The sequence below is a fragment of the Trichomycterus rosablanca genome, chromosome 2 (genome assembly GCF_030014385.1).
Source record: "Trichomycterus rosablanca isolate fTriRos1 chromosome 2, fTriRos1.hap1, whole genome shotgun sequence".
NCBI classification, from domain to species: Eukaryota; Metazoa; Chordata; class Actinopteri; order Siluriformes; family Trichomycteridae; genus Trichomycterus; species Trichomycterus rosablanca.
The window spans coordinates 41,790,268-41,813,741 of record NC_085989.1 but is presented as its reverse complement, the minus strand read 5'-3'; the positions used below and the strand labels follow the sequence as shown (position 1 = coordinate 41,813,741).

Sequence of the window (23,474 nt, the reverse complement as noted above, 5' to 3'; positions counted from 1 at the left end):
TCTGAAATCCAAAATACTCACCACATACTCAAGGTTTTTGCTTTCCTTACTAGTACAAATAATATGAACATTTTAGGAGGACATAATGAAATGCAATTAATGAAACAATTTGATCTAATAAAGTGGATCATATGCTTGACAGAGCCTAAATGTACAAAGGTCCAGTTTGGCACTGTGGTGTTAAGAAGTAAACAAATAGTTTTAATGTTTTTGCAAATCGTATCTGTTAATTCCGACCTAAAACTTTAATAAGACAGGGAAACAGTTGCTGAACTACAGTTAAAGTCTCTTATTAAACCTGAAAATGCTGGTATGTTCCAAACAGGTGGACAAGTTAAAACGGCACCAAGTGAAGAAAGATTGTCAAAGCATAATTGCTTGGTTGTTTCAGCGTCAACCTACATAATTGCAACTTTCTTCACATGTGATTATGAAGTAGATGCAATATTTTATTGCTGCCAATCTAAATGAAGCATATGTCGACAGTAATTAAATTAATAATGCTGTTTAAGTGATGGTGACATCAATTAACATAGCTACCATTCTTTAACTTGTGTCTCCTCATGTCACTTATCTGGTCACTTCTGCACACTAACTATATTATATGTAAATACTCGAAACACTGCATTTCCTTGGCGCTGTACTTGCACTCTGCACAATGACAAAGTTGAATCTAATCTTTTACCTGATTAGAAGCCAAACCATACTAATCAGTACTTTTAAATACATAAAACTCTTGTTTGGTGCCTGTTTTTGTTTTGTTATTTAAGTAAAATAGGCTTAAATCTGGTCTTAATAGTAATTAGGTTGCTAGACTGTAGGCTTACCAGGCTGAGTTGCAGCAGAGTGGGTTGCTTATTCTCTTTCGCGTCACGATCAGACGTTCGATCAGAATTTAAAAACCAACCGTCCAACCGAATAGGAGGTTAAATAACAGAAGCACTGAGCACGTCGGGTGTCCGGTGTTACCGACACACGGTGCGAGATGAAACCGATAGACTGAGGTAGTTTGCGCCTGTAGTCAGTCACACGTGAGTGAGGCAGTGAGGAGTGGAGCTGTGCGCCCTCCACACCACTTTCACATTTCGTCTGGTGACGGAGAGAGTCGGAGCGGACCGAGCACAGAGCAGAAGACATGAGTCGCTTTATAGGATACTACCGATAATATGTGGATGTTGTCCTGCTGAAATCAAACTCCTAAATCTACCAGACTGAGATCATATTGGATGGGAAGAATTTGAATTTAAATGTGCTGCTCATTGTGAGCGCGTATTGGCTGAGCGGTATAAAACCTGTTTTTTAACGGACTGTAGGAGCTCATGCGCGTTTGGGTTGTTTTTTTTAAAGGACATTTGTGCTAAATATATGCAAGAATATGAAGTCTTGGTAGTGCGTTGGTTCTATTTGCTTCAAAGTCAAACGAGCCGTATCCTTGAAACGACTCGTCTTGATTATAAGAGTATGACTTAACGAGTCACGGATTTTCTTTATTTTTTCTTTATTTTTTATTATTTCAACTGGATTGTTTTCTTTCTCTATGAATTAATTTCGGACTCTTTGATTCTGGAGGACAGTTTGTTCATTTTTTTCATCTGTACGCGTCCGCGCCAAATAATAATAAAAAAAGAAGCTGAAGGAAAGAAAGTAGTGCGACGGATAACGGAAAGGACGATTGGAAAAAGGGGACGAATCGAAGGATGAATGTATGAGATGCAGTGAAGAACAGAGCAAGGAGACCAGACGAGTCAAGCAAGGTAAAGGTTATTAAATAAAAAAAAATGTCCAGGTTTACAGAACATTGCGCGTAGGTTTTCCAAACGGTAGCACAAAAGATGGTTTTAACCTGCTTGCTGTGTAGAGCTACGACACGGGGATTCGAACGTGTCCAGACTGACGTGTAGAAGGCGCATTACGAGTTTATTTAATTATTTAAATTTTTTAGTATTCGTGTCTTGTTTTTAATGCACCAGGCTTGTTATGCGTTCCATTTAAGCTGTATTTTTGGTGGAAAATGGACGTTTGGGTCATTCGTGTTGGTTATTTTGTCAGACAGCGTTAGCTTGGTATACTAATTCAGCCGTTAGTTGTGTGGCTGACCTGATGACGGTTATCATATTTACGTTTGAATTTAAATTTAAACACAGGCGACCGTTGATAAACCGTTAAAATTTGAAACGTCTGTTGTAGCGCGCGCACGTTATATAGAAGAGCGTGTGTGTTTACCCCTTCTGTGGACCAAGTATCCTTATAATGATCTAAATACAGTGGGTAGCTCTGTCGCCTCACAGCAAGAAGGTCCTGGTTTCGATCGGGTCCTTACTGTGTGGAGTTTGCATTTTCTCCCAGTGTCTGCGTGGGTTTCCTCCAGGAGCTCCGGTTTCCCCCCCACAGTCCAAAGACGTTCAAGTGAGGTGAATTGGAGATACATGACTGTGTTTGACATTACACTTGTGAACTGATGAATCTTGTGTATACATGTAACTATATGTTCTGTCATGAATGTAACCGAAGTGTGTAAAACATGACGTTAAAATCCTAATAAATAAATAAACTGGACATTTTTAAAGTACACCCTCAACAAGACACCTTTTGCACCATGGCTGTGTATTTAGGCTTTGGAAAGTGAATCTAGTATTAAAATGAAGCTTATTCAATGGGTTGGTGGCAAAGCTGGTAGAGAGTGCTGCCACACTTGCTTCCCTGAGACCCATGTTAGATCCTTGGCTCTGGTCACTAGCTGTGTGGAGTTGTGTGGAGTCACTGCGAACTGAAGCATGCAGAAGGTGGATTTGTAGCATTTAACTGGTCCATCATGTGAGGACGTTGTGAAGACGGCATCTGACAGATTTAGTATGAATGTACAAATAAAGCATATTATCCCACCCAAATACTAGACATCATGAAGACATTTAGATCTGGTCTGTTCTTAATCCAAATCTGTTTGTCTGTGAGGCGTCCAACACAAGCTCAGCATCATGGCCTTTAATTTAACCATGATGTGGATGTGCAAAAAGGTTTAATGTCTAAATGTCTTCAGGACATTTTGGATATATGTTGACATTTAAAACACATTCAGTACCTGAAGGTCTTATAATGGTCTTTTTAGGTTTATTAGAGCTGAAAATTGTAATGTCAAGGTGTGATGAAGTCAAAGTGTTGTATCTAATTGACAGCTTTAAATAACAAAATAAAAAGGCACACACGAAAAGAACAAGCACAGCTACTGTTAACGTTGTGAGACGACGTATGGCTGATCGTTAATTTGTTTGCTGTGGAGCTTGAATTTGTGTGGTAAATGTTCAGTTTATTATTTTTTTTTAGTTAGCGGTCTTGCAATAATTAAAGCCATGCCAACCTAAGTTTGATTATCATCAAAACAGGTGTTATGAAAAAGTCAGTACTAGACATTTGTCTATAAAATATGCTAAAACATTATCTAGAATGTTGCACAAAGATGTTAAATTACATCTTTTGGACTTGTTTATGCTAACTGGTTGATATTCTGACAGCCAAATTGACTTACGTCAAATGCAAAAGTAGAGCTTGAAAGCTACCTACTACCACATCGTTTCATACTGAAAAGTACGTCAATTGTGACAATTTAGTAGGCCACTGTGGTTTGGTGAGTGAAATGTGAAGTGTTTGTCAGCTGTCCGATCATTTCTGAAAAGGTCATAACTTAACGCCATGTTTACCATCTCTGTTAACAATCAACATATTTAACACTGCCGGGGCAATAAAGCAGCAGGTGCTTTTGACTGCCGTTGTGTTTTGTCTAGTCTTGAGCTGTCAATACCTTGGGTCATTATTTCACCACAACTTGCAATTAAATTCACCATAAACTACTAAAGGTTTTTCAGGGAGAATTCTGATGGCACGTCCACGTTGGATAAAGAAGGACTCCTGTCAGAATTCCAGCTGTAATCATTTATAGCATTTATAGGCACTCAGCTTATGATCATTTCCCTGCTTTGACACACCTAATACATCTTGTCATTAACCAGTGATCGAAATCAGGTGTGATTTAAATATGGAAGTCTAAAACAATTCAGAGCTTAATGTTTAAACAGGGATCAAAACGTATCATTCTAAACTGGTGAGCTGCCAAAAGTCCTCTTCAGGGAGTGAGAAGGATTTATGTCTTTCTGTCACATCACTATCAGAACAATTATTCTAAGCTTTCGATGGATGAATAATAGCCAGGCATTAGCGCAGTATTAATTACGGGCTATTTTCTTTGAAATGTGGCAGGGATCAGAGGGAGATTTGTTTCCGTCATAATATCCTAGCACATTTTTAAGGACAGTCATTATGTGTTTCTTGAGATAAGCAAGATAACAAAGAAGAATCAGGGCAATTAACTGATTTGAAACACGCCCCAAGCCCCATCTTGGTTATTGGCTAACCGTTGATTATTGACAGTCGATAGATATTGTCATCTCTATTTAATTGAATAAGGAATAATAGTTACCCACTTTGATGCACACTCTACTTAAAATCTGCGGTGGTGCAGAATTTGGCATAATGTCAGTGTTGTGTGTAAAAAGCTGTGGTGAACTGTGCATGTGTGCTGATAGATGCAAATCTATGTTAGACTTAAGCACAATATTTTTGTTACATGGCTCTAGCCTGTGTAATTTCCATAACTCTGTGGTTAATTAGTTTATTATTAACATCCCAATATACAATAATAAATAAGACACTTTTACTGACTACTGATACATGTGTGTATAAAATGAGATGCCATTGCCATCCTTTATCTTTGTATTAGGTCTGCGTCTGCAGACTTATGCTATTTACATATATTGTACATTCAAACCATGTCTAGCTTAGCATCAGCATTTACTATGCAGAGCATATAGCTTTTAGAGCTTTGATATTTGAATTGAATAAGATATGTAAGAAATGCGGTTGGGGCATCCATAGGTATAGCTGTATTATTCACTTTATACTTTGAAATCTTTTTTAGAGAAGTACTAGACAACAAAGGCAGCCTAGCATCTGCTCTAAAACATGCACTTCCACTTTTTGTAGGCATCCTTTTTTTCAAAGCCTCTGGGGGTTTCTAAAACAGTATTTCCACTGACCAAAACCAAAGCAAGCACAGGAAACTATTCAGCTTGTGCCAGCTTGAACCTGCATAAGGAAAAATGCCTGTCTTGTTATAAAACATGTATCTCTTATTTTGTCTTATTGCCTCATTCCATTTGCCTGCATGTGTGTATGTACTGGAGCTCTCATTCTCTCCATATGCCCTTTTGCCAGTACCTGAAATTGTCTCAAAATTGTTCTTTTTTGTGCTCGGGATCTACAAGCTGTTTGTTATAGCAGCAATACAATGTCCGCTCCTGACATCTCTCCATCAGTTTTTCTTTTCTTCATTCTTTTTACTGTCTTGCGTCCCTGTAGGCGACAGAGTCGTTCTGCTGTCAGTCATGACTCCTTTATTTTCCTTGTCCATTGTAGCTTTTTGTAAGGTCTGTTTGGAGACAGCATCTCCAGGGACCTGACTGGACATGGCTAGACTCTGGGTTTTCGTTCAAAATCGGCAGCCTGCTGTAAGCAGAACTAGTAAAGAATTGTAATTAATTGTATATACTTTTATACTTTTTTGTGATGTTTTTGCAACTGTTTGTTCCAAAACTAGATTGCTTTTTTGATCCCAAAAAGAAAGTCGGGTATTACAGCATCTCAAGGTACATTAAGTATATTAAAGTTAAAAGCAATAAAGAAAGCAAGTATTACTGTACAAAACTATGTAGCTAAATAAATAGAATAAACGTGTGATATGCAATATAATAAACATTATAGATGTGCAATGTATGATACTAGTATGCAAGGTACAATAATGTGTCTGTATAGGTGAATACATAGGATAAAGATACATATGTAAAATGTAATATAATAAACTATGAGAGTGTCCTTAGCTGTAAATATTAACAGATGTGCAATGGCAGAGTGGCAGATCTTATTCATAAATCTGTTCTGATAATCCTATTTGTGGCTCAGTGTTCTATGATGTCCCTGCACAGTATTATTATAGTAAGTGTTATACAGTGTGATCGCCGTAGGTACAAACGATCTCCTGTACCGTTTCTTGTTACAGCGGAACTGGAAGTACTCCCCTGTCTGACTAGCAGGTTTTGGAGGGGGTGTGATAACTTGTTTAGTATGGTTGAGTTTGTTAAGGGACCTTCTTTCAACCACCAACTTGAAACCGTCTAGTGAGCAGCACAAGACTGATTGATCAGTTTGTTGAGTTTTCTTTCATCTCCAAACGATTAGTTTATAGTGTAATTAGTTATAAACAATTTGTGTCATTGGTGGTGCTTTGAAAAGGTCAACAGCAAACTAGGTCAAAGTTCAATCAATATTAACCCGAGGGTCAAAGCGTTAAATCTGCACATTGTGCAACGCTCAATGTAGCACAGCGGCAAACGACTCCACAGGAAACAATAGCACAGCTACTGCATGTGTGTTACATGAATGCAGCCATAGACATTTATCTTTACTGTTCACTGAAATAATTAGTCCATAAATGAAATCATCTGCATTATCCATTATGTTAACTGAATCAAAATTCTGAGCCCTGGCAAACATTGCATGAAGTTAAATTTGTGTAAATTCTTGCGACTGCAACATCATTGACTTCTGGGTAATTGCTTAACCAGGACTCCCAGGTTTATTTGGCTGTGTCTCTGCTTTACAAGGTCATATTTATGGTAACAGACACAGATCGATGCACATGTTTTAATATAACACAATGAAATTTGTTAAGGATATTTTAAGACTGTATGTTTAAAAAGTGTGATGGTCATAATGAAAATAATAGAAACTAAATATTAATTAAAATATTCAAGTCAGTGTTCTATTTGTTATAAAGTGTGTTGTGTTAGATTAAATAGTCTTTTATGAAGACATTTCACAATTTGGTTACATTTATTACAGCTAATTACAAGCTTGTAAACTACTACGTCTATTCGGGCGGCAGGGTGGCTTCGTGGGTAGCACTGTCGCCTCACAACAACAAGGTCCTGGGTTCGATCCCCAGGTGGGGCGGTTTGCATGTTCTCCCCGTGTGTGCGTGGGTTTACTCCGGGTGCTCGGGGTGGCACGGTGGCTAAGTGGGTAGCACTGTCACCTCACAGCAAGAAGGCCCTGGGTTCGATCCCCAGGTGGGGCGGTCCTGGTCCTTTCTGTGCGGAGTTTGCATGTTCTCCCCGTGTCTGCGTGGGTTTACTCCGGGTGCTCCAGTTTCCTCCCACAGTACAAAGACATGCAAGTGAGGTGAAGTGGAGATACAAAATTGTCCATGACTGTGTTTGATATAACTTTGTGAGCTGATGAACCTTGTGTAATGAATAACTAACGTTCCTGTCATGAATGTAACCACAGTGTGAGACATGACGTTAAAATCCTAATAAGCAAACAAACACACTATGTCTGTTCAACCTAAAAGCTTTTTTGGATGCTTAATTGTAGGATTCATGAGCATGGTGGTGCTTAAAATAATGAAATTCTTGCCTTGTTTACTTTTCATTTCCACTTAGTAATGCACGAATGGTTTTTATTTATATTTTATTTCTAGAATTTTAAGTAATAGAAACAAAATGATTTAGTGGAAATGATATTGATTCAAGGGAAAAATGATGACTAACAGAGGTGTCACAGTATATTTGGATTTGATTGTTATTGCGGTTATGTTGCATATATGAGGTCTACGATTTGCCCTAAAAGGCTCTCTGTTATGACTTCTACAGCAGCAGCCATTTGTCTGAGTCATCTACAAAACAGACGGATATGTAAAAGCATCGACAGTGACTGCTTTATACCTCTGCAGATTGTTAACAGAATTCAACCCACCTGAAAGAGACAGATATAAAGAGAGGCAGGAAGACTGAGGTGTTGGTGTACATCAAACAGAAAATGCCCCTTTAGTTCGTGTAAAAGCACTGAGGCGGTGAGAGCTGTCAGTGCTTTTCTGAGCCGTGGCCTCTGTGCATTAAAGTGCTGTAGCTGAACACGTCGGCTTGTGACTTCAGGCGCCATGCACCAGGCCTTTGTGCAAGAGAAGCATTAAAATCCAGCTGCAGCTGGAGTCTGCCGGTGGGAGCGATAGCAATGGAGTGCTGCAGGGAGCCAGTCACCGCACAACAGCCTCACACACACACACACACACACACACACACACTAAAGATTTTTAAATGCACTGAAGTGTCCCAATACAGTAAAACACACTGATCAACAAGTGCAAATGAGCAGAAACATCACCGGAGATTCTTTTCCATCAATCGAGCGCAGTTAAATCAGCCAAATGGAAACACAGAGGATTGTTTGGCTGGCGTCTTTAGGTGACGTCTGTCAACTGTGAAGCAGGACAGGGGGTTTGTTTACAGCTGTGAAAGCCTCAAACAGTACCCAATCAATTGAGCACTCAGCCACCGGGGGCAATTTGCTTCGGTTGTACCATCAGGGGAGGCGAAGTCAGCGCGCGCCAACGTGAGCTACTTGTCTCCCACTTGTGTCGCAAACACAATACGGCGTTGTGATTGCTTAATTCCGCAAACCATCCAGACTGAGCCTTCCTGGTCTTTTAAAATCCCAATTACCAGCACGTGTTCGCTGTGTTAAATATTCACTGCAGATTTTTTCAACTCATAATTACGATTCACCGCAACACATTTGAGAAGATACTTCATCTAATTGCCCTCACAAATTCAGTCGATCTCTGGAATTGATCCTGAATCAAGTCCAACCTTGTTCAAAGTTTCCGATGCAAGTGTCCCAATTATGGTAAATAAGACACTGACATGACTGAATAAGATCTTCACAGTTGGCTACTTGTGTGTGTGTGTGCTCTCACTGGGCGTCCAGTCAAGGGAGTAGATCCTCTGTGTGTATTTATACACACCAGTGCAGTCTGTATGCTTAGGCTAATAGCTTTTTCCTTCTCAAATAAAAGTTCTGAAGGACTATGTTAAAGAGCTAGAACACTGTCAGGAAAATAATTAGCACTTTAATGTTTAATTACTCTATTTTAAGGTGAAATGGTAATGTAGTAGAATAAGGAATGCTAGACTATGCTTCTGCTTTAGGCAGGATCACACTAACGGGGTTGTTGCAGTGTGGCTGCATAGTTATTGCTGCAGTAAACACAAGGAAACTGATGCATTTACTCCTTTACTTAAATGATTTTACATTACGTAATCTTTCCTCCTGGAATGTTTGATGTTTTACACATGCATATGCTATCTTGCTAGTCTTTTTCAGTTGTTATTATCAGTGTGACATCCTCAATTTGCAAACTACAGATCTTTTCTCAGTGTGTCAGGAGTAAAATGCTGCTTGGTATAATAATTATACTGATTATTATTAGTATAATTATTAACAGATGGAACGGTGGGTCAGTGAGTAGCCCTGTCAGATCACAGCAAGAAGGTCCTAGGTTCGACTCCCAGGTAGAGTGGTCTGGGTCATTAGTACAAGGAACAGTGATCTCTTCCAAGGTATTTGACATTAATGACCAGTAAAACCATCACCTGTGATTGAACCACTAATTAACTATACAAAGAAAGATTACAAGTCAGTGGTAGCTCAGTTAAAGTACCGAACTGGTAGTCTAAAGGATGCTGGTTTATCCTTACTACTGCTTATATGCCACTGCTGGGCTCCTGAGAAGGACCCTTAAGCCTCAGTTGCTTGGATTCTATTCAGTCACTTTGAATGAAAGCATCTGGTAAATGGCACAAATGTGTATTTGAGGAATGCCTTTATTTGTCATATAGACAGATACACGTGTACAGTACAATGAATTCCGCATTTCCCGCAGAGTCAGCCATTGTACGGTGTTCCTGGAGCCGACAGGGTTAGGGGCCTTGTTCAAGGGCCCAGCAGTGGCTAAATGGCAGAGGCTAGATTGGTATACTTATGGTATACTGCATAAAACACCTAAGCAACAAACATCCTACCATAATATAAAGCATGAAGGTAGTACCAAGGGTCACTGAATATTTTAATATGTATGAAGATGATGTGAATCATATGCATTTACCTTTACAAACAGATTCATTCGGATTCTTGTAAGATCTGTAAGAGCACATTCATGCTGTTCTGGTGGCTGGTCGTGGATCAACACCGTACTAAAACATTTTATGTTGGTTTTTCTGTTCATTTGTTACCCATTTGTAAATTGTCCATAAAGCATAAAGGCAAACGTGTTTTATTGCACGGCCATACAGAGCCAGTTTTGGAAGATTTATTTATGCAGTGTTACTGCATTCAGTTTGATTCCTGTCATTTTGTTTTATGCAACCTATTTCTGCATTAGCTGAATCTGCAAAATTACCATTCGAATTCCATGGCTCAACAGAAATGGATTTTCTTTTATTTCTTCATAAAAGTTGTTCTTTGAAGGTAACAGTAAAGTTTATACAGTTTTGCAGTCCTTTTTTGCCTTTTTCCACACAGCCATTACAATACTGTTATCTCTAGTTTGTGGTTTTATTCGGTATAATAATTTTCCATTCAAATGTTTTATTTTTAAATAAATTAATATTTTGTCATGGTGCATAATGATACTTATTTACACCACAGTACCCAAATATGTCTGATCATGCTGAATGAGTATTGTGGTGTTTTAGTAGTCTAAGGAATTCGACAGTCTAAATTTTAATTTTTTTATTACATGCATTTCTAAAAGTGTCTTCCAATGTAGTGTGGACACAGCATTAATCCGTACTGAACACAGTCAGACTGAATATTGCCATTTAATCAGAGCGACTCATGGTGTAAAATAGATATCCTTGAAAAAGGTGCTCGAGTGCTCTGAGAGCTGTTTGCTTCAGAGTCTCTGTGCGCTTGGTGGAGACCATAGTGACCCGGATGACAATGAAGTCAGCTCTTGAGAAAGTGGTGGAAAAAAACTAATGGTCCACAAGGACCAGTCCATCAAGCTGTTTGTTATAGTAAATGTAATTTATTTTATTGCATTACCAAGGTGTCCGCTTCTCCGCTTATGGACTTTTATTGGACATGTGAATGTGCTGTTTAGGTAGTTTTTTGATTGAAATTTCTTCAGCATGATATTTCTCTGACTGCCAGATTTTGAAATATTAGCTTTTGAAATGCAGAAATTTCCCATGTGCTTAACTAAATAAATCCAGCAAATCCACTTCTTCTGTCTGTATTACACAGCCAACTGTGTGGTGTCTCAGGAACAGTGGCTCTGTCCCAAATTGGATCCTATCATACTAAATAGTGTTGGGATGTGATAACCTTACTGATGTGTGATGTGCTAGCTTTTTGTCATTTACCATAGGGTAGTATGCATATTGGGAAGCAGCTGATATCTTGCTAGCTCTCTGGCTGATTTTTCCTTTGTTATAGAGTTTAGGGTATCTAAATAGTATGTGGTTACATTAATAAATAAAGTTAATAAATTAATTAAATGTGACAGAAATAAGATAAAACACATCATGTGACACATCATTTCACAGTTGGTCAGTGTAATTACACACATACCTAGTATAAATTTGGGCTCAATTTGGGGAGGAAACTGACAGCAGGTTTTTCACACTGTCTAGTATTCTCAGAGTCAAGTCCCAATTACGATACTTACATCTCTGATATATACAGGGTGAGTTAATAATAATAATAATAATAATAATACATTTTATTTATATAGCGCTTTTCAAGATACTCAAAGACGCTTTACATAAGACAAATAATCAAAACAAATACGTACATACACCATACAAATCATAGTACAAAATCAAAATAGTACATCAACATCAAGAATAATTAAGATAAAAACAAAGAGAGCAGCATAAGACAGTTCATTAAAAATTAGCTAAATTATGAGAGAGAACAACAAATATAGAACAATTTCTTAAAATTAGACAGAAGCAGGACAGATTTACATGCAATCAGGAAACTGAAAACTTTACAAGTTTTAGGATCTAGGACTTCACATTTCTGTCGTGATCTAAGTATAAAAACTATTAAAAAGAATAGCAAAAATAAAAGCATTTATTTTGTGTTGTTACAAGTTAAATGCCACTCTGAATAGATGAGTTTTGAGAAGTGACTTGAATTTGGACAGGTCAGGACAATCTCGTAGGTGTTTGGGGAGAGCATTCCATAAAGATGGAGCAGCTATGGAAAAGGCCCTGTCACCCCAGGTCCGGTGCTTGGTCCTAGAGGGTATGGACAGTAGGTTAGCCTCAGAAGAGCGAAGGCTACGGGAGGGAATGTGCTGATGGAGCAGGTCGGTGAGGTAGGATGGGGCCTGATTATGGAGAGCTTTGTGAGTGAATAGAAGAATTTTGAATTGAATGCGTTGAGCAACGGGAAGCCAATGAAGTTTTTGTAGAACAGGTGTAATATGATCACGGGAGCGAGTATGAGTAAGGAGGCGAGCAGCTGAATTCTGGATATACTGAAGTTTTTTTAGGATTTTGTTAGATGTACCATAAAGGATGCTATTGCAATAATCAATTCTGGATGTAATAAAAGCATGAATCAAGGTTTCGGCGGCAGAAAAGGAGAGTGATGGACGTAGACGTGCTATGTTTTTTAGATGAAAGAAAGCAGTTTTGGTGATGTGATTTACATGGCGGTCAAAAGAGAGGTTGCTATCAAAAATTACACCAAGATTTCGGATGTTAGAAGACGGAGACAAAGTGTCATTATCAATGGTAATTTGAAAATTTTTTGTGGTTTTTGCCAGGGTTGTAGGACCTACGATGATCATATCTGATTTTTCACAGTTTAATTTGAGGAAATTAGCTTTCATCCACAATTTCATTTCAGTGATGCAATTTGTCAGAGTGGAGTGAAGTTCAGTATTAATGGATTTGGAGGAGATGTAAAGCTGAATATCATCAGCATAGCAGTGGAAATGTAAACCATGCCGACGTATGATGTCACCAAGGGGGAGCATATAAAGAATAAACAAAAGGGGACCTAACACTGAGCCTTGGGGAACGCCTTGGGACAGTGGAGCAATGGCAGAACTACAATTGTTGATATTAACAAACTGTTGTCTGTTTACGAGATATGACCTTAACCACAAAAGGGCAGTACCAGTGATGTTGACAGAGGATTCAAGGCGGGACAGAAGAATGGAGTGATTAATGGTGTCAAAAGCTGCAGTAAGATCAAGGAGGACGAGAATATTAATTTGTCCAGAGTCTGAGGAAAGAAGAAGGTCATTTGTGACTTTGAGGAGGGCTGACTCAGTGCTGTGCTGGGGGCGGAAACCAGACTGAAATGATTCAAATAGATTATTGGAATTTAGGTGATCTTTGAGCTGTGAGGCAACAACACGTTCCAGTATTTTCGACAGAAATGGAAGATTGGAAATGGGCCGAAAGTTACTCATAATGTTAGAGTCAAGTCCAGGTTTTTTAAGTATGGGAGTAACAGCAGCCAATTTGAGTGATTGAGGGACTGAGCCAGAACTAAGAGAGGAATTGATTATCTCTGTGATAAGTGATGAGATAACTGGAAAACAACCCTTAACAAGTTTTGATGGAGCAGGATCCAAAACACAAGTGGAGCTTCGCATCCCTGTTAAGATCTCAGATAGGTCCAAATGAGACACAGGTGAGAACTGAGACAGAGGCTGGGTAATAAATTGAGATGAGATAGGCGGAGAAACAGAGATGACAGGGGAAACTGTCAGAAAATTGTGGATATTCTCAACTTTTGTTTGAAAAAATGAGAGGTAAGAGTTACACTTGTCAACTGTAAAGGAATTGGTAGTATTGTCAACTGGTTTGAGAAGTTTATTTATTGTGGAAAAGAGAGTCTTAGGATTTGTTGATCCAGCATGTATGAGTTCGGAATAGTAAGTGGATCGGGCTGCCGTAAGAGCGTCTTTGTAATGTTGAAGATAATCAGAATAAATCTGATAATGTACTGTTAGACCGGTTTTCTTATAAAGTCTTTCAAGCTGGCGTTTATGGGATTTCATTTGGTGAAGCTCAATTGTGTACCATGGTGCAGAATGACTAAATGAAACAAATTTGGTTCTCAAAGGAGCCAGCTCATCAAGACATGAGGCGAGTATGTCATTATAGTAATCGACAAGGTCAGATGAATTACTAGACAGTACAGGACAGACAGACATCTTTTTAACAAGAGAATCTGAGAAAGCAGAGGGAGAGATATATTGAAGATTCCTGAAGGATATTTTACGTTTAGCTCTAGTGATGGGCCTAGTGACCTCAATGTCCATGATGATTGTCAAATGATCAGAGACAGTAAGGTCATGGCTGGACGGCTGATGAACTAGGACACCAGTTAAAAGTCGCAGGACAGAAACGAAAGGGAAAATGACACATCTGAATACCCCAGCAAGTAATGGGTGAGGGGGCCTATCTTTTAGGCTATGTCCGGAACATGGCCGCCATCTTGAAAGCCGCCATATTGAATCAAGGGCACAAGAGATATTGCAAATCTGATTGCGGCAATCGATTTCGGAGAAAATTCTGGTCTTCTTTGATATGCTACATGACCACCTTCCCACTGGAAAAACTTGCCCTTGATCCAATATGGCGGCTTTCAAGATGGCGGCCATGTTCCGTACATAGCCTAAAAGATAGGCCCCCCTCACCCATTACTTGCTGGGGTATTCAGACATGTCATTTTCCCTTTCGTTTCTGAAATAAAAGATTGTCTTGCGACTTTTGACTCACCCTGTATATATTTAAGGTCATACCGTACGACCGTATGTTTTTATTATTTTACTTGTTGTGTTATATGGTTGTTTCAGTTTTAATTGAGTGTTTTTAGATGCAGATTTGTGGGTTTAATGTTCTGTCCTATTCATTTACAGCAGTTAACGCGCTTGGATGGAGCAGCAGTATATTATGTTAGTACATTACCAAAGGGATCCAGGGTTCGAATCCCCAGTGGTGCTGTCGGCCAGTCAGGCGTCTACATACAGACACAGTTGGCTATCTCTAAGAGGAGGGGTGGTCGAGGCGTCCTGTCTGGGGTGTGATTCTGAGAAAGCTAAACCCATCATGACCCTGACCAGTATAAAACGGTGGTTAAGAAAATGAAATGAAAAATAGAAATGTACAGCATTTAGCAGACAGTTTTATCAGACACGCTTTGTATTTTCCTCAGTAATCATTTCTTTCCTCTGGTACTGAAAATAAAACACAATTCTGCTGAAAAATCGTGAAGTTGGTACATCCAGATGGGAACCGTCATTGCAAAAATGCAGGTGTGAATGCAGATTTAAACAGATTCATATCCACCAACCACTAATCCCATTTGAAACCACTTCGTCAGGTCTTAGTCACATTTAGTCAGACCCAAGTGTAAATGCATGTGGTCAATATGGATACAATCCAGATACGAGACTCTTTGCAGTGTTCTGTATTAGCATTTAATATGGTGACAATCGGTTCCAGTGTGATTGTGTTTGTGTGCGTGTGTGTGTTGTAGTAGAGGGTGAAAACACAGTGAATCAACTAGGGAATACAGGCAGCTGTTTGTTTTTGTGTTTGTGGAGCAAGGGGTATGGAGGAAGTGTGTACGAGCCAGAGATAGGGGAGGATAAGAGAGGAGACGAATGGAAACAGCATGCAAGACTGCACACTCGCTCACATTCACTAATAAGGGTAAGACTGGAAGGAACTATAATGACAGCAGGGCTATACATCTCTTTCAGTGGAGTATAGACCTTTTTTCCTTATATAGGGCCCTATGATATATGATGTGCAGAGAACATGGATGGAAAGGCCATCGGTATTTTAAAATGCATGGATTTTTGGCAGTTTATGGAAAATGCATTTATGGCATTTAGCAGATGCCTTTATCCAAGACGACTTACTTTAGTTACCGTATACAGTCTGAGCAATTAAGGGTCTTGCTCAAGGCCCCAACAGCAGCAACCTGGCAGTGGTGGGGCTTAAACCAGGGACCTTATGATTACTAGCCCAGTACCTTAACCTCTAGGCTACAGCTTGTCCACATACACCGATCAGCCATTACATTAAAACCACCTCCTGGTTTCTACACTCACTGTCCATTTTATCAGCTCCACTTACCATATAGAAGCACTGAATGTAGTCCGTTTCTCTGCATGCTTTGTTTCCCCTTTTCATGCTGTTCTTCAATGGTCAGGACTCTCCCAGGGCCACTACAGAGCAGGTATTATTTGGGTGGTGGATCGTTCTCAGCACTGCATTGACACTGACATGGTGGTGGTGTGTTAATGTGTGTTGTGCTGGTATGAGTGGATCAGACACAGCAGCGCTGCTGGAGTTTTTAAACACCTCACTGTCACTGTGAAATTAGTTCAAGAAATATAAAACTCTATCATTTTTTTAAGGCTTCTTTATGTATTACAGCAGTATCGAAAAACCCCACAGATGTGGCAGAGCCAATTGTGCCTGTTGGATGCCCAGCCAGGTCAATGGCACAGCTGAGATTAAACTTGAGAGCTCTACATCTCAGCAGTGCTGGGTTAGCGCATTAGACCACTGTGCCATCAGAGCACCCTGTCCTTTAATTTTTTTTAATTAAAAATGAATATTTTATTCAAGGAGTTTTTAAAGCAAGTACTTTAAGACCAACCTTCAAATTTTGATAAACTAATTAAATCTGGATGAAAAAAAATGTAGCAGAAGCTTTGCCAACAGCATTTAACTGTTTTAATCTTTGTTAATCAGCACCCAAAATCAAAGAAGCCCAGCATGTTCTGGACATGCCCTGCACCACTGCACGTCACACCTGCTACAGCTCAACATGTAATGACAATGCTGTCTAATTAGTGGCTTACATCGCTGCCAACAAGAAGTGCTGCTGATCTCTACACGACATGCACAACAATAACAGTTTCATGGAAAACAATTCATAAAAAAAGATTTAAGTTCAGTAGATTGTAGCATGATAGATGATAAATCATCTATCATGATAAATGTGAATACAGGTCCAGTATAAACCGATTGATCACTGTAATTTACCACTGTTATGTTGCATCTCACAAACTTTTAATCAGATCTACTGTTATAAGTCACCCAGAATCAGGACTTGTCTTGTTCATGGTAGAAATGTAGAATATGTGTTTTGATGACAGCGGTGCCTGGGCTAAACAGCTAATAATAACAACTCTGCAGCTTTCAGGGTTAAACAATATATACAAGTCAGCATCAATATCACATGAGTTACATTGCAAAGGTCCAAATAACAGGTTGTGTGTATGTGACAAGCACATTACACAGTGTACATAATTTGAGATTTGTTTTCAACAATCTAAGTTTTTCTATTTTACATGAGTTGAATAGGCCCTGGCATAAGTGTCTCAGTGGATAGCACTGATGCATTTCCGGATGGAGCGGCCTGGGTCCTTTCTTTGTGGAGTTTGCACATTCTCCCTGTGTCTTCGGATGCTTTGGTTTGTGTGTGGCTGCCTGCCCTGTGATGGACTGACAGACTGTCCAGGGTGTTTCCTGCCTTTTTTGTGTTATTTGTGTTTTCATTATCTTTAAGTATTTTCATTGCAATCCATATATCCCATGTGATTATTATTTATTAATTATATTATTATTAAATTTATAATTAAAATTATGAAATTATAGTTATTATTATTAATTTTTTTTACTGATTAACATTTACGCCATTTAGCTCACACTTTTATCCAAAGCAACTTACAATTGTGACTGGATACAGTGCAAGCAATTGAGGGTTAAGGGCCTTGCTCAGGGGCCCAACAGTGGCAGCTTGGGTTGAACCACCAACCCTCTGATTACTAGTCCAGTGCCTTTATTGCTGAGCTAACATTGCCCTACGATATCTGAACAAAAAAATAATCTATATGGCACCCAGGTGGGGCAGCGGGATATTCCACTAGCACACCAGTGCCAAGATTCTGAACTCCTCGGTTCGAAACTCGGCGTTGCCACCGGTTGGCTGGGCGCCATCTAGCAGGCATAATTGGCAGTGCCTGCAGGGAGAGATGATCGGAATATGTAGGCAGGGTCTTTAAACGCTGTGTAAGGACCCTGATTGGCGGATAGAGGCGCCTGTGCAGAGTGCAGGGGTGGAAAAGGGTTCCGTTAAGGGTTGCGCACGGGTCGGCAATACACCCTCCTCAACTGCAAAAAATTGGAGGATCCCCAGCAGCGGAAGACAAATTGACTACACTACATTGGGAGAAAATGTGAGAAAAATGCATAAAAAAAGATGTATATTAGAGGTGCTGTTTAATTGATTTTAATGGTTGACATTTATTTTGTGCATTCAAAACATACTTTTATCAAAAAAATGTTGAATTAGAAGCTTTTTCCTTTTGAGTTTTGGCCCTAATTGATACTTGAAACAAAATTAGTCTGGTTAGCATCTTCATAAAAGAAAAAAATAATAATGAAGTTTGTACCTTTTGTATTACAATGCCCCAAAACACTGCAAGCATACAGATGTAAACTTTATATCTAAACCAACACCTTCCTTAATAAGGACTAGTTTTAATAAACATACACACATACACTCGGGTATAGAGCAAACACATCATTAGTATTGTCGAGTGTGCGGGAGCTTTATCACTTCACTGTCTGTTGGAGTTATGACGATAATTAGTTTTGCTTAGCTGACGATGGTTATGGATGAAATCTGGCATCTGCCTAGATCTATTCATTTGCGAAGATGCATTTGTTTAAAAACGTGCGTCCGCCAAAATAATAGACAACTTTTTTTTGTTCGAAAGCCATTTCTGACAGTCACATATTGCGGCATGCTGCCGGCCACATGGCGCGGTAAGAAATCTGGATTAGATGGAATCTAAATTGTTGAGCTGATGAATACAGAGACGATAGGATCTCTGCAGAGACATAAAACTGCCATTTGTGTTTTTCTATTCAGGTTTAATGCAGATTACCGTGTGTTTTGATAGCGCATTACTTTATTTTCAATAATAATGTTTTGGTACGTGTGTTTTGTCAGCAGGGTGTCGCTCTGAATGTGGCCTTAGATCACAGCTGCATAAATAAGCTCTTGAACTAAGCTGAGCTCATGTGGATGGGATGTTGATGCGAACCCCCAGTACTTAGCAATGGGGGTCTTATTGATCCAAACCGTCTCTTTTGATCTTATAGCGGCTTAAATCTAATACTGGATTCGTTAGATTGCGTTTGACATTCTTTTCACTTGGGCTGCATCCATGTGTGATCTTGACTGACATGCATATAAAAATACATAAACTGAATCATACCAGCATTATGCCTAAATATATATAATATATAATATAAAGAATGTCCCAGACTTTTATTAAGTATGGAAGGATATAAACTTTGCTGGGCTTGGCAGTGCTTTTGGCACTGCAATAGCAGAGTAGAGTTCAATTGATGCAGCCCTGTTTCTTCTCCTCACTGTTTCTTGTAGTTATTTAAAACAAAAATAATGCAGCATTTGTGTATTTTGTGTTGTATATTTCCTTTCAGCTTAAACAACACTGACATGCCTGTTGTTTTTTTCCCCATTTGTGCAGTTGGTTTGTCCGTCGAATAGTTGCTTGGCATGAATGTACCATAATGCTGGTTTGGCAAGCTCAAGCAGTTAATTGTCTGGGCCTGTGCTGTAACTGGTCTTGGCATCCTAGCGACTATACTGTATACTGTATATGCATTGTGTTTATTCTTGGTTACATTTAATGATGCGGGCTGCCTGGATATCTCGTCACCCTCCGCCACCACCGTACAGTTTATTTTATATACAGTATTTATTCTTAACCTAGGCAACACTGGTTAACATCAGGTTCCTAGGCAGGAATAATCTGTATAGCATGTCATTCCATTCCAGGGCCTGTTTGTCTGTTTGCCTTTATCCTGGTCAGGGTTTGTTTGTCTGGTTCTACTGGAGAACACTGGTCACAAAGAAGGAATACACTGGACAGGGCACCAATACATATTATTTACCCCTCCCCTTCTGTTTCACAGCCATTGTGGATTATTGTTGTTGACAGTTGTGCATGTCAAGGTCATGGATATATCGATTGTTGGGCTAATGGTGGTTACTTATAGTTTGTGTATTGAATGCAGAAGATAAGTGATCAGTACAAAGACCTGAGTGACTTTGATAATCATTATGGCCAGATGACTGGTTGAAGTATCCCAGAAACACCAAGTGGTGCTCACAGGCAACTGTGTAGAAAACCCACCAGCGGTTGTCCGAAAATCAGCAAATATTGGGCAGCCAAAACTCATTGATTCCAGAACACATTAAGACTATGCCATCTGATACGCACCAGCAGAAGGGCTACTGCGGCTCAAATTGCAGGTCATTTTAATCCTTATTATGAGCTGAAAGTGTCACTACACAGTGCAGGCCAGTCAGAGTGCCCATGCTGACTCTGTCCACTGCCGCAAGCACCTTAAATGAGTATACAGGCACCAGAACTTGACATGAACAAACAAACTCTGTTTTTCCCAAGATCATGTGGACAGCTGGGCATGTGTGCTTTAAGAACCTGCTTGTAATGTCCTGGTACCAAATACCACAGGACTTTTTCAGATGTCTTGTGGAGTCCATGCTCTGTCTGGTCAAAGCTGTTCTGAAAGCATTTTAGAATGTGTGGTTCTAATGTTTTGTCTTAATGCTGTGAATGCAAAATCAGGGCTCGAAATTGCTCTTTTAGGTTTGTTCCTAGAGGGCACCCCCTAGGACTTATAAACTCACTGAGAACTTTATAAGGTACACCTATCTGGTATGTGCAAGTATTGTTTTCTAAGCTACACCTACCATACTGAAGAACATTCAGGGTGTACAATTACCAACTGTTGGTCTGTAAATTTTGCCACCCCCTGTACATCATTAATCAGTTAAGGCACCCACATAGTCCCCTAGTGTACCAGAGGATAATGGGAAGTCCTGCCTTGGCATGTCCAGGGTTGGGGGGACTGATAGTTTTTGTTCATTTTCAAATTGCGGAATTACTTCCATTTCATATTTATATATTTATATTTATATATTTTTATATTATCTATAGTTTTTATATTGCACAAAACTGCACCTTTTTAAAATTACAATGTAAATTGCACATGCTAAATGTTTACAATGTTTTCTATGTTTACAGGTATGAATGTGTGTGTTAGAGAGAGAGTGAGCTGTGTGAATAAGATTGTCTTTACTGTATTTTTCGTGCACTGCAAGCATCTGTGTAACCAAAAACAAATTCCTTGTATGTGTGAGCATACTTGGCCAATAAAGCCCGATTCTGATTCTGATTCTGATTCTGAATGCTTTTTTGAGACACATTTAAAGGCAGCGGCTTATAAGCGTACCATCAGTGTACATTTACATTTTCAGCACCTAGCAGACGCTTTTATCCAAAGCGACTTACAGTACTGCGACAGTGATACTGTCTAAGCAATTAAGGGTTAAGGGTAGAGATGTACCGATCGGGGTTTTTGGCACCGATTCCGATCTCCTTTCAGGGACATCGGCCGATAGCCGATTCCGATCGGGGGGGGGAAATAAAATAAAATTTATTTTATTTATTTTATAAATAAAATAAATAAACTTAAAAAGAGCCTCACAGTGAAGATAAACCGGAGCAGCGCGCGCGTGTGTGTGTGCCTTTAGAAGATACGCTTTGTTCACAGTATCGCTATAAGTGATTCATTGATTCACGAGTCGATTCATTTTTCGCGACGCGTAAGTTTCTCTTCTCAGTTATCTCTCCGTGTTTACTGTTTAATAACATAAAATTAAATGTTGTGGTTTTAAATAAACACCAGCTACTACAGAACATTCTGTGTGACTCTCTTACATTAAAAAGCTTCATTAAAAAGCTTAATTGAACTGCTATTACCACAGATCTGTAACCGATCCTGAACTAACGAATTTGCTAATGAATAAACTTTTGCCTCTGATTGGCTCTGTAACGTTTTCTGTTCTCATCTACATCACAAGTAAGAACCGCTTACGATTTACCAAAGTGAACCAGGAGTTTATATAACGTGCTGATAGAATCGACTCAGATGTGACCGGGTTAAATTATCTTTTTAAAGTAAATATTACAATCAGCAAAATTACATCGTATGTATGATGCACAATGTTAATGATGTTATTTTAGGTCATGAAGAGCTTTCACGATGGTTTCTGTACGATGGTTGATGAATGGTGATGTGATGGTTGGCGCTTCGTAGCTCAAAGTCTGGATCAATCCACTGAGCTGTTAACTTAACGTGGTCTTTATATATCACACGATCGGATCGGCTAACTTTAGGAAATATCGGCCGATCGCCGATAGCATATTTTGATTAAAAATCGGCCGATACCGATTCATAGCCGATCGATCGTCCCATCTGTAGTTAAGGGTCTTGCTCAAGGGCCCAACAGTGGCAACCTGGCAGTAGTGGGGCTTGAACCAGTGACCTTTTGATTACTAGTCCAGTACCTTAACTGCTAGGCTACAACTGCCCAGTGTACACATGGGTAAACATGCTGTTACTCACACATAAATGGTGACTGTGCACAACACTTTTTATGGTGCTGTGGTGTGTTACGCAGTGTGTGCTTTTAAATAATCTATCAGCCGTCAGCTGTTTCAATGCATGTAAATGACTGTTACTTAACAGCATTCACTGAACAAGCCACTTTTTGTTGGTTGGTTATCAGTTCATTCTTTAACATCAATAAATTAAAAGTTCGATTATTTTTCTCTGAAATTACTTTATCTAGTTTAGGGTGGCGTTGAGTTAGAAGTTGTTTAAGTAAATGTAATGAGGTAAATATAGCACATTGCTTTGCACCTCTGGCAGCGTGGAGTCTCGATGACTGCAAGATAAAAATAAAACGACATCCGGGGCTCAGACTGAAATTAAGCTCCACATTAAACTCAATTAAATGATAACCCTTGTAATAATATTTCTATAAAGTAAATATAGTTCACGACTGCACTTTGGAAAGGTGAAATTGAGTTTACCTTGATTGTGTAGCTAGGTTGTAGAATCTTGATTGAAATCTTTAAAAAACGCTTGCATGCAATTAGCGAATGTTTGGTTTTTGTGTTTGTCTTACTTTATCCAAAGCGACTTACACCGGGACTGAATACAATTCAAGCAGTTAAGGGTTTAGATCAGTGGTGTCCAAACTTTTTTCAAGGAGGGCCATATTTGATAATGTGAAAGTGCTTGAGGGCCAACAAAAATTTTATGATTTTCATATTTTTTCCCTCTTTTCCCCCCAATTTTTCGTGCTGACTGAGGACGCCTCTCAACTGACATACGCCCCCTCTGGCACGTACAGTCAGTACAGACTGCATTTTTCACCTGCACAAGTCGAGTTCATACACTTGACAGGCACTGTGTACGGAGGGCCACACCCCCATCAGCGTTATTCCTCAGCCCTGTGCAGGCGCCATCAGTCAGCCAGCAGGGGCCGCAGTCGCACCAGTTATGAGGACCTATGATCCGACTAACAACCCTGAACAACAGCCAATCGTTGTTCATACTGCTGCC

At 39.4% G+C, this 23,474-nt stretch overlaps 1 protein-coding gene across 1 annotated transcript in view; it reads left to right on the top strand.

Moving 5' to 3' along the window:
* Window positions 1-1,560: 1,560 nt before the first annotated feature.
* adgrl1a (adhesion G protein-coupled receptor L1a) overlaps window positions 1,561-23,474 on the top strand; it is a 349,163-nt gene continuing 327,249 nt past the window's right edge. The window contains exon 1 of the mRNA XM_063015895.1: window positions 1,561-1,754. The gene's annotated coding sequence lies outside the window, so the exon portion shown is untranslated. The remainder of the gene's footprint in view (window positions 1,755-23,474) is intronic.